The sequence below is a fragment of the Myotis myotis genome, unplaced genomic scaffold (genome assembly GCF_014108235.1).
Source record: "Myotis myotis isolate mMyoMyo1 unplaced genomic scaffold, mMyoMyo1.p scaffold_m19_p_20, whole genome shotgun sequence".
Lineage (NCBI taxonomy): Eukaryota > Metazoa > Chordata > Mammalia > Chiroptera > Vespertilionidae > Myotis > Myotis myotis.
Window position 1 is genome coordinate 8,455,323 of NW_023416325.1, and position 12,727 is coordinate 8,468,049.

A 12,727-nucleotide genomic window follows, 5' to 3' on the forward strand; every position below is an offset into this window, starting at 1 on the left:
TATTTTCCTGCAGACTGGTCCTTTGATTTGAAATCTGCCGTGTTCCAAGTCGCTAAAGAAGTAAGACATTTCGATTCAACAAATCCTTTTGTTTTCCATCGTTTCTGTTTTCTGCTACGGAGACGAACTATCTCAGAGGGGGTCTGAGGACCTCCCCAGGTTGTGGTGGGGAGAGAGATTCCAGATCTTGGAGTCTGGAGCCTCTAGCGCTCCATCCTGTATCATCGAAGCTGAAAAAAAAAAAAAACCCTATTTTTTTTTTCATTTGTAAGTGGTGATCATAACACCTACTTCTCAAGGTTGGCCTTTCCTACATATTCCGTTCCTTTACGCGAGCAGTCCCCTTTATAGGAATGCCCTCCGCACCCCAGGCCCTCCCTCCTCCTCGCCCCCCAATACTCGTTCAAGACCCATCTCAAATGTCACCCCCTTTGTGAATCGTCTGCTCGCTTCTCCACTCCCCAACGCTGTGATTCCTGCCCCTGTCTTAGTGGTCCCTTGACTGTCTTTTGCATGTTCATGTCACCCACTGGACAAGGAACTCCTGGTGGGCCAATCTCTGTTATTATTCATCTGATATCATCAATACTAGCATGTGCCTGGCACTAGGTGTCCTGAATTGATGAATGCGTGAAAGGTGGGCTAATTATATAATTATACAGACACAAGCACAAGATGGGACTTCAAATCTTAACAAGTTGAACTGAATTTCTTTCTCCTCCAATGAGTCTCTCGCCTTCCTTGATATTTTGGTTGTTTAGCAATAGCTGCTACAAGTCCCCATTTTGCCCTCACCTCTCTCTTTTCGCTTCCTCTCTCCTGCTTTCAGATTGTGTATGTGTGTGTGTGGGGCGGGGGAGCACACCCCAGCTGTCAATCACTGACCTGGGGCTTTGGTCAGGAAGAGTCAGGGGTTTAGTTTCCAACATTAATGAAGTGGCTGGAACAGCAAACATCTGCCAAAGAGACCCAAACCTTTCCAGCTGCTGGAGACCCGCAGGCACTTCCCAGCCTCCTGTGACCATACCCTGGCAGTGTCTGTCCCTGTGTCTGGGGAGGGGACCCACAGAGAGGGAAGGGCCCATTTGCACCCAGCTGCTTAGGCAGGCACAGAGGGGAATGGAAATTCACACCCTCCAGGAGGTTTCAGGAGGTGAGGCCCCCCCACCCCCCTCCCCAATCTGGCACCTGCTTCCCCGGAAGGCTGAGCCAGAGAGAAGGGAGCAAAAACACCTTTGCAGCCCTGACCGGTTTGGCTCAGTGGATAGAGCGTTGGCCTGCGGACTCAAGGGTCCCAGGTTTGATTCCAGTCAAGGGCATTTACCTTGGTTGCCAGCACATCCCTGGTGCGGGGGTGTGCAGGAGACAGCTGATCGATGTTTCTAGCTCTCTATCCCTCTCTCTTCCTCTCTGTAAAAAAATGAATAAGATATATTAAAAAAAAAAAAAAAGAACACCTTTGCAAAGCTAGGAGGCTCCGGGGACTAGAAACCAAAGATTCCTCCTTTCCCATTTCAGCACACACCCAGTCTCACCACTCATCTAGAGCATGACACTTAATAAAACAGAGAGTCACAGAGTGGCATTGAAATGGCAACGAGGATCTACCCCTAGGAGAACTTGCCTGATTTTTACTTTGACCACCCTTTTAGAATCTCCGGCGTCCTCTTCCATGTAGATCTGCCGAAGCAGCCGGGACATGTCTGAAAAATACACTCATTCATTCCCAACCACCACCTTCTCTCCAGAGCGGGGGTGGGGAGGGAGGAACAAAAGCACTTCTTACATTCTAGTCAAGTGTCCTTAATCACTTGTATTTCAGTCGCTAAGTTTTGAAATAGTTTCAGACATGTAAAAGCAACATAGGGGAAGCCTTGTAAGTTAATATTCCCCCGGGCCCCAGGGCCATGCCAAAGCTGCCGTCTGCGGAGCCCGGGCGCTGCAGCCTTGCAGAACAAGAAGCTAAAGGAGGTGGACAAGGAGCCTGGCTCGGTTTTTAAGGGTGATGTTCATTTACAAAAACTGCTCTCATACATCGCAAAGCGTCCTTTCAGGAGAGGGCACTAATGCAGTCCATTTGATCAGTGGCTTAGAAAGGACTGGGGAAGTCCTTCTATTCTTTCTTCACCCATCTTTCTGGAGGAGAAGGTTAAACTGGGGGGGGGGGGGGGGGAAAGACCGTGGCTATATATACAGAGGGTCAAACGTTTACAGGAAGAGTAAAATCACAGCAAATCGTTTAAATATTTAAAACATTTTTTAAAGCTTAGCATACAGATTAAAATTGTTTGTTTTGTGCCGAAACCGGTTTGGCTCAGTGGACTGAAAGGTCCCAGGTTCGATTCCGGTCAAGGGCATGTACCTGGGTTGCAGGCACATCCCCAGTAGGAGATGTGCAGGAGGCAGCTGATCGATGTTTCTCTCTCATCCATGTTTCTAACTCTCTATTTCTCTCGCTTCCTCTCTGTAAAAAATCAATAAAATATATTAAAAAAATAAAATAAAATTGTTTGTTTTGCTCACGATTTCCCCTTTCAAATTGTGCTGTTCTAACACCAAACAGCCCTATTTCTGCCAATAGCCCCAAAGATAGAGCCAGGAAAATAAAATTCAATCTCCTCTATTGCGGTGAAAATAGATACGGAAGTTTGGAGTAACATTGGTTTTGACTACCCCCCTACCCCCCCACCCCACCCACATGATATCCCTTTACTAATAAGAAAGCTGCAACAAGAGAGAAAAGCACCCAAACACGCAATGGGTGAGTGAAGGAACTTTTGAGTTAGACAAATCTGGTTCCGTTCCCACTTAGCCATTTCCCTGACCTCCGGTCTTCAACCATAACACATGGGTGATGATGGCCAGGTCAGAGATTTCTTGGAGGATCCCTGGAAGCCCGTGTGCACGGCACTCACCCATCATTTGCCAGCCCCCCACCACCTTTACTTCGAGTTCAATTAAAAAAGCAATTTGCTGTCAAAACCGGTTTGGCTCAGTGGATGGAGTGTGGGCCTGCGGACGAAAGAGTCCCGGGTTCGGTTCCGGTCAAGGGCATGTGCCTGGGTTGCGGGCACATCCCCAGTGGGAGATGTGCAGGAGGCAGCTGGTCGATGTTTCTCTCTCATCGATGTTTCTGACTCTCTTTCTCTCTCCTTTCCTCTCTGTAAAAAATCAATAAAATATATATTTTTTTAAAAAAAGAAAAGCAATTTGCTATTTTTTTAAATCACAAAATAAAACTGCATTTGAAAAGGCATCAGTGCCTCTGCTGTTTTAGACGTGTTTGGGATTAGGTTTTGCTCCATGCTTAACACCCAGGATCAACCAAGAAATAAAGAGTGCGAGGAGCAGGCATGGGGAGTGGGGACTATCATTAACTAAAGGAAACGGCCCTGGCCACCAAGGGTCCCTAAGTGCTACTGAACACCTGGCACACAGGACCACAGACTCCGCACACCTGCAGGTGTCAATCATTCCAGCCAGCACTTTTTAGGAGACTGGCTCATGTATAGCTGTCACGTTTTTTTATTGTCTGCAAAAGAAATGCCATGATCTTGCACCCACGGGTGACGTCTCAGCCAAATTATTTCATAAAGTATTTTTTATTCTCTCCTTGGCCTCAAGCAGGCCTCGGCCAGGTTTTCTGTGAATTTCCTGTAGTTTTCCCTAACACAGGGCCCGTCAGCAACCCACAGGAGGTAGGATTTCAAAGAGAACAAGCGGTTGGTGGGTCCGCCATTCCCCTCTCCAGATACCAAGGACCAGACGGGCCCTGCTTCAGCCAGCGCAGAGCAGAACCTGCGGAGCCAGTCTGCCTTCTGAACACAGAAAGGAAAACACACTCACAGCTTTCAGGGTTACAGAAATCCGCAGGCGTGATTGTCATTCTGCTAATTAACTCAGAACAACATTTTACCCAGAACTATGGGTGCAGTGTGCCAATCAGAGAAGGTTATAGTGTCGGCTCTTCAGGTTGCTAAGAGGAAGTTTGTACAAACTCCTGGACAAGGTGCTAAGCACCTACTTAGGTCAAAGTGGAGAGAGAGTGTGTGTGTTTACTCGTGGCTGAGTCCATGGTCTGTACACTTGTTTTGTATTAGGAATGAAGAGAGGGGAAGGAAATACAAATAGGAAAAAAGGAGGGGGGGAGAGAGATCTGAAAATTTTCTTTACTAAACTAATTCAGGAGAAATCCTTAATCTTTGAGAGAGGAAAGAGGAAATAGAGCCAAGTGAATTGTCTAGCCTGAATTCTCAGCCTAGGTTAGCAGGCTTTCATGCGTGGGATGACATGTAGACTCTTTTTCTATGACGTAAAACCACAATTTGAAGTGTTTCTTGTGACGATAGGCTTTTTAAAAAGGCAACGTTGATTTCCGTGAGCTATTTATAATGACTTTTGAAAATCACCCATAGAGGTTATCACCTTGCCAATATTCTCAGAGCAAAATGGGAGAATTGAAAAAATAAGATGGAAAATTCTGGTGTTAAACATTCGCGTATAAAAGTGCTCAAACATTAAGAAAATGCAAATGTTATCATTTGCTAGGTCATCTAAGTGGAATAAAAGTTTGCTTAGAGTTGTACATTTGGGTGTTGTTTTTTTTATGCCCAGAAATACTTCATGTCACTTTGAGCAGAAGCCTCAGCGGCAGTGTTTATAGGTCTTCAAAGCGGGAGTTCTCCTTGCTGACTTTCACACGTTACAGGGATGCTCAGATCTAAATAGGCCGCAAATTACCAAAGCAAATGAATGAGATGGTGCCAATCTCTATGCATTTCAATGACAGGAGCAGCCTGCCCTTCTAATGGGGGATTGGAAGCCATCACAGAACAGAGACCCCGCCATTCTATTGCCAGTCCACATTCTGATACGTGTGCTTAAGTCAATTAAGTGAGTCTCTTAGATTATGTCTACAGATGCTACCAAAACATCTGGCCGTTTCAATCAGTTCAATCAAGATCCTGACCAAGGCAGGGTGGGAAATTAGTCAAATTAGTCATTGGTATAGGCAGAACAATGGGCTGTTTTCTCAGCGTAGTGAGAAGTGGGTGTAGCTCAAAAGGTTTGGGGTTTCTCCTCTGACACCAGAACACAGTCCATAGTTCCTGGAGGAGGTTGTGATTTTTATCAGTTCATGTTTGGAAGGTGTACTGACAGATCTTCAGGACAAAATGTCATGGATATGAAGATGACCTCACCATAGCCAGTCTCGAAGACACTGCTGTGTTCAATTGGATTCTGGGTTCTCAAGGTTGGGACTATGCCAGAATTAAGCTAGAATAGGGCTCACTAAGTGTTGAAAAATAAAAGCAGCAGCACTACCAATCACACAATAATGTGTATCCCCCTCTAATTTATTGGCGCTTCTATGCCCATGTGTCTTTACTTGAAGGAAATCTAACACATGATTTGAATGACCAAATATTGGTGAACACAGCTTTTCATCTGAACCACTGTTGCACAAAATTGCTTCTCTACGAAATCAAAATAATACAGTCCTTTCGTCTCTTATATGATGTCATCTATGGGTACGTGGGATTTCAAATCATTATCTTTATGGATTACATAGAGACAGCCCCACAGAGAAACACATGCTCAGTGGAGGGGAGGGGAGTTTCAGGATCCCAGCCCAACATTCTGCTCATGTTACCTCATTTTCCTTTGGCATTAACATTCTCACTCATGGGCTGAAAACCTTCTGATCTGCAGTGTTCGAAACCATGATGAAATCTGTATTAAAATGCAGCTCTCACTTGAAGACATTCACTGGAGGAAGAAAACATTGTTATATTCATTTGGGGGTCACATTAAGTACAGATAACCTGTCAGTCTAATTTTTGTGGCTTTGTTTTCTGTGCATTGATTTGAAGTATGTTTTTAAGTCATAGACAATTAAAAATAATTACTGTCATAACTGAATAATGTAAACTTGATATTAAGTCCGAGATGACTCACCCTCCCACTGAATATTCCAGAGTACACAGTCTCTTAGGTTGAAGTCTGTTATCACTTGTTAAATGTCTAACTTAATTGTAGTTAATTGCTAATTAATTAGTTTTAAAAAGTCTTTCTGCCTCCTTTAGGAGGGAAAGGAGCTCTTTACCTCAAGGATGAAGAAATGAAAAGAAATCCAGTTTTCTAGGTAGGAGGAAGATAATTTTTGAGAAAGAAAAGAAATTTACCTACAACTTCAGTATAAGGGGAATCTGACTTGATGAAAAACTAGAAATTATAGCTAATAGTTCAAACAGACCCAGCAAATGAATGATGTTTATGTAGTGAAGGGGAGTTTCATTTTGATAATTTTGGTGTTGAGATGGGAAGTTGGGAGGATCAAGACTTTTGGAGATTAAGCAGGACACTAGACTAAGAATAGGATAAACTAGGGACATCAAATAGTGGGGGGTGGGGAGTGAGGGTAGGGGTGGAAGGTAGATGGTAGTTGACTTCTTGTGGAAAGAACTAGAACTCTTTCCATCTGTAAGGACTAACTATGCAAAGTTTATGCCTTGATTCCTTACAGCCCTGAAGCCAATGGCCTGCAGAACAGAAAGGCAGCCAGTCAGGAGGGAAGGTGTGGGAGAGAAGAGAGAGAAAGAGAGGCTGTCAGTGAGCAGAATCCGCAGATAGGTTCCCGGGAACCTCAACATGATTCACAAGCTTAAAGAAAAGTGCACAACCTCAACCTCACCCTTCAGAATACACACACACACACACACACACACACACGAATGCTAAACAGCCTACAAGCAGGTTACTCTCCTGATGACAAACCAAGGAGGAATTTACAAGGTAATGTTGTGGAATACAAAGACCCAAACAAAAAAAAGCCTAAATTAGTCACCCACCCTCTGTGATAATGTAAACTGGTATGACTTTTCTGGAGGGCAGTTTAGCATTGTGTCTCAAATTCAAAAGCCAGCCAGCAATCACAACCAAGGAATTTACACCAAGGCTGTGGCTCTCAAACATGATCGTGCACATGGCAATCTCCTAGGAGAGCCTGCTGAACAACTCCCGGCCCTAGGTGTCCTCCCCCGGAGTCCTTTAGGGGTGAGGACTGACATTTTTAAACAAGCGGCCCTCTTAATTGGACTACTTTTTAACAGACAGGGTGCTACCAAGATAACAAAAGTGGGGAAATGCTGTAAGCAGGAGCAAACGTGTTACTTGTAAGATTCCTTAAAATGGCAGGAAACTGCAAAATCTATTCCTTCACCTCTTGGAACCTCAGTTCACTTATCTTTACAATAAGTACTCATGCTCACTGTGTAGTTGTGAGATTAAATGAGAATTCACATAAGTGGTTTAGGCGATGGCTGACACGTTGTGAGAGATGAATAACAGTTCGCTATTAATACTGAAATGTTGAGGGGGAAGCAAATTAAAATAATCGAATGTATAATAGAATTCAAATGTTGAAACCTTGTTTATATACCTATGTATATAAGTGCATGCAGAGAGACCCAAAATCATGTTCAAATGTTAACAGTGATCATTTCTTGACAGCAGGCTTTTGAAGGACTTACTTTCCTTTCTGTAGCTTTGAGTATTGTTGGAATTGTTTTACACTTAACATTCACATACTCCCCCAAGATATTGTTTTACATTCAAAAATATAAAGGGTACCTCACTAATACCTTACATTTGCATAACACTTCAGAACACTTTGCAGAACATTTCCAAATACCTTACGTCATCTGAGCTTCACACAGCCCTGTGAATGAAAAAGGAGGTAGGGAAGGGTGGGGGTAAGGGAGAGAGATCAACAAAAGGACTTGTAAGCATGCACGTCAGCATAAGCGATGGATGCAGACAACAGGGGGTGAGGGCGAGGGCAGGACTGGGGGGATGAGGGGACAATAGGGGCATAAGGACACATTTGTAATACCTTAATAAAAATTAAAAAAAGAAAAGAAAAAGGAGGCGTCTTAGCATTTCTGTTTTGCACATGAAGAAACTGAAGACACCCACACACAGCTGAAGTTGCAGACTAGTTTCAAACGCAAGTTTTTTGCGTCCACGTTCATCAAACCTTCTGCTGGGCACTATTTCCCCACTAATCACATATATGGATTATAGGATTCCAGCTTTACAAATGTCTACTTTCCACTTATCTTCCCCATTTAAAAGGTGTTAAGCACTGGATGAAAATGAAATAAACTGAATATGAAGAAAGCCGATAGGAGAATATATTGCAGTCGGGATATATCAAAGCCAGACCTCTGCTAGAAACCGAGTTCTGCAACTTTGGTTACTAGTAACCCTCTAAATATAGACATTCCCACTCACCTGTTAGGAGCTAACAAATTTCATGATCAAAGAATATGGGTTGGTGACTACGTAGAATGTGGACTGTCAACGGGGTTTATCTGCGTTCTCACACGTTTTTCACCGTCTAGCCATGCAGCCCAGGCATCTGACGGAACTTCAGGGCCAAGCTGGGGTGGCTGGCGGGTGACCAAGTCTGGAATCAGGAGCGGGGTCTAAGGGCGCAGCTAGGTCCGAGTTGAAAGTGTCCCGTTGCTGCCCTCTACCGGATGGAAAGGCAGCTCGGCGTCTGTGCTGTGGAATCGTGTCTCCCTCTATTGGCAGAAAATCATTGCAAAATTGAAAACTGGCTCTAGTGAGGCGCTGAGTCCATCCGTGCTCATGACTGGCCGCTGGTCTCAGAACATTCTCTTGGCATTGGCAAGCTCTGTGGTCTTCAGTAGTCCTCATTGGATGGGCCTTCAACACAGACATTTCAGTCCATCCTACCAGCGGCAAACAAGTTCTCCTCTGGGGGGGGGGGGGAGGTCCCTTAACCTCAGTTCTGTATCAGAGGGGTCACTAGTTGCTATTCTTTCCTAAACTCGTGCAGCAGATCAAGGGACACTGCTTAGATTTCACAAGGAAGGCTCTTTGCTGGCCTTAAACCAGTGATGGCGAACCTATGACACGCATGTCAGAGGTGACATGCAAACTCATTTTTTTGGTTGATTTTCTTTGTTAAATGGCATTTAAATATATAAAATAAATATCAAAAATATAAGTCTTTGTTTTACTATGGTTGCAAATATCAAAAAACTTCTATATGTGACATGGCACCAGAGTTAAGGTTTTTCAAAATGCTGACATGCTGAACTCAAAAGGTTCGCCATCACTGCCTTAAACTCTAGGTTTAGCCCTAATGTCCTCACTGTCACGGATTTAAGTTCTCCATCTAAAATAACACACAACTTGATTCTACTTCTGTTAAGTAGGCAGTGATTTTCCCACCGGTGTGCCGCAAATATTTTTAAAACATGCAATAGCCTGACCTCTTTCCCCTTCAATTGTCAAATAAAGAAATGACAACAGCCAACACAATAATAACCGTCTGGTGTGGACGAATAAAATTATAGCTATTTTTTGTCAGATGGGCAAAAAATATAATGTGTTTTTGAGTGTGCTACAGAATTTTAGTAATCTATAATAATAAAAGGGTAATATGCTAATTAGACTGGACGTCTTCTGGATGTCATTCCAGACATCCTTTCTGACAAAGCTGGGGCCCGAGGGAAGCCGGCCAGGGTCCCAGGTGCCTGCGGGCGGGTGCCAGAGGGAAGCCGATGCTGGCAGCCAGGGAAGGCCTACTCTTTTTTTTAAATATATATATATTTTATTGATTTTTTACAGAGAGGAAGAGAGAGGGATAGAGAGTCAGAAACATACATGAGAGAGAAACGTCCATCAGCTGCCTCCTGCACACCTCCTACTGGGGATGTGGCCGCAACCAAGGTACACGCCCTTGACTGGAATCGAACCTGAGACCTTTCAGTGCGCAGGCCAACGCTCTATCCACTGAGCCAAACCGGTCGGGGCAGAAAGGCCTACTCTTGCATGAATTTTCGTGCATCGGGCCTCTAGTTAGTTAATATGTGCCTTGAGATGAAAAAGGTTGAAAATCACTGGAATAAGGACATTTAACAAGGGAGGATAGGAAAGCAGCACATAATACAAGTAGAAAGTCTACACCAATGACAAGATCCAGGGCTGTGCCCCCCCTCAGTCCCCAGGACCACAGCTGAAGGGGATGCAGCTTTAGTCCGACCTAAGGATGAGGATCTCAGCCACAAGTACAAGGCCTACTTTCCTAAGTTCGTCTCAGGGATCTAATTAGTGTATGGTGCTAGATATCTCATCTGTTCAGCAGCCTGTACATACATTTACATGTAATTATATATGTTTGTCTGTTTTGGACCCTATCTTAATGTACCCCGCTTGTGTGGGTTGGGTGCACTTATGGTAGTGCCAATTTAGAGGTGGCATCTGGTCTTCTTTGACTTAGATTAAAGCTGAAGGTCTGAGAAAAGAGAGTGGAGGGTCTGACTCAAAAAGGAAAACTTCAGAGGTGAAATGTTAATAACAGAATAAACATAAAAAAGAGAAACAGGAAGAACTCATGTTCTCCTATCAGGAGAGAAAGCCCTGACACTGTAAACTGCAAATTCAAAACTGCTAGCGACTGTGCTATTGCCCCATACACACCTAGGTCGGCGTTCTCTCTCTCTCTCTCTCTCTCTCTCTCTCTCTCTCTCTCTCTCTCTCTCTCTCCAGTGGATCAACCAGAGCAGTCAGTCTTGCCAGGTATGAAAAACAAGCGGGCATATGACTACAGCCACCCCTCCCCCTCAACAAAACCTTCAAAACAAAACGCCAATTCATGTGACCTGCTCAAACTACCACAAAACTACGGACAACGATTCAGAAGCTGGCAGAGAGCGGTACTGCATTCCTAATGGCTGTTTCGCCAATCAGATAACGGAGTGTGGGGGTAGGATATTGTTACAGTTCTGGGCATTGCATACCGTGTTTCTGAATGGCACTGTTTTCCTCTAAGCCTTGCATTGTATTGCTTTAATTGTGGCTGTCCATTGCAATTCTGTGGCCGAGAGAAATATATACAAATTGAATATAGAGGTAACCTGTACCACAAATATTTATTGAGCATCCACTTTGCCCAATAATTCTCTCTCATCATTTGCTGTTTCTATCTTTCTATCCCTCTCCCTTCCTCTCTCTTTAGGATCAATAAAAACATATTTAAATATATATTAAAATAAATGTGTATATATGTACATATATGTAAATTTTCTAAGAGAACAGAAATTAAATGTTCTCAGCATATACATATATGGGAGTTGATAGATGTGTTAATAAACTAGACGGGGAGAATCCTTTCACAACGTATATGTACATCAAATCATATTAAAAATCTACACGTTAGCCCTGGCCAGTGTGCTTAGTGGTTGGAGCATCAGTCCACACACCAAAGGCTCATGGGTTTGATTCCCAATCAAGGGCATGTACCTGGGTTGCAGGTTCCATCCCTGGCCTCAGTCAGGGTGGGCGCCCAGCAGGAGGCAACCAATTGATGTGTCTCCCTCACATCAATGTTTCTCTCTCTCTCTCTCTCTCTCTCTCTTCCTCTCTCTCCTTCCCTCTCTCTCCTTTCCCCTTTCTTTCTCTCTTTCTCTTTAAAAATCAATGGGTGAGGATTAACAAAAAAAGTTTACACTTGAAATATATTATAATTTTATATGTCAGCTATACCTCTAGTAAAGCTGAAATAAAAACTTAAAAAGCATAAGTGAAGGATATAACTGGAAAGTTCTCCAAGGAAGACACACAAATGGCAAGTAAGCACATGGAGAGATGTTCGACATCATTCATTAGCAGGGAAATGGAAATGAAAGCCACAGTGAGATACCACTTTATGCCCATCAAGATGCTAGGCCTGCCCTGCGAGGTCCCCCTACCTATAGTGCCTCGGAGAGGCTAACAGGGTCTCACAGGTGCTCTCAAATGAACTGGTCCCTTTAATGCTCTTCCTAGAACTGGGCGGGTGGTAAACCCATGTGCCCGGCATCCCATCAGGAGGGTGAGCGGGACTTTCTTGTGGGGTCCAGCACATTGCGGCTGTTTTCTTCTTTCTTAGATGATTTCTCTCCCTGGAAACTCCTTACTCTCCCCTGCATCCTAACCCTAGAGTGTTGACCCAGTTCAATAGATGCTCTCAGCACATGTGACCCCGGCAATGGCCGTGGCTGTGGCTCTGTCCCAGGGGTCTCCTAAGCCTACACACAACTTACTTCTTGGTCTTCCTGTTGTGTTCAGCCAAACAGGCTTCGATCCCATTCAGACCCAATGAAAATCCCCTTATTCACGTTACTTCTGTTTGCATAAATGACTTTCATTTTATTCCTATCTTTCCTGGGGTTGCATTTTTATTGTTGTGGTTCCTAGGCAGATTGGCCTTGGCGGACTTCTTTCTCTATTAAAAACAAAAAATACTACAAATTATATTTAAAAAATATGAAAATTGTATTAAAAACTTGCATTGGCATAAAGATGAGTATATCACTATTACAGAGTAAAACATGTTCTTCCACCTACAAGTTCTTTTTTTCCTTCTGATTTTAAGAGAAATGAAAGCATTTTGGTGAGTCTGGTTAAAATAAAAAAACAGAGGCCAGCCTTGAAAATGCCCTGAGCAGACACGGCCAGTTTAGTCATATAAGGAAACTTGATTTAGCTCATTTTGCAACGCTAACTTAACCTGGGTCATTTCTTGCTTATGCCTCTGAAAATCATACGCAAAAGTTAAACTGTTTCCCAAGGTAACATGAAGTAAGCACTGACCAATTCCCTATCATTTGAGAAAATTATAATCTTGTAACCAATCACTGCTTTAGGAATA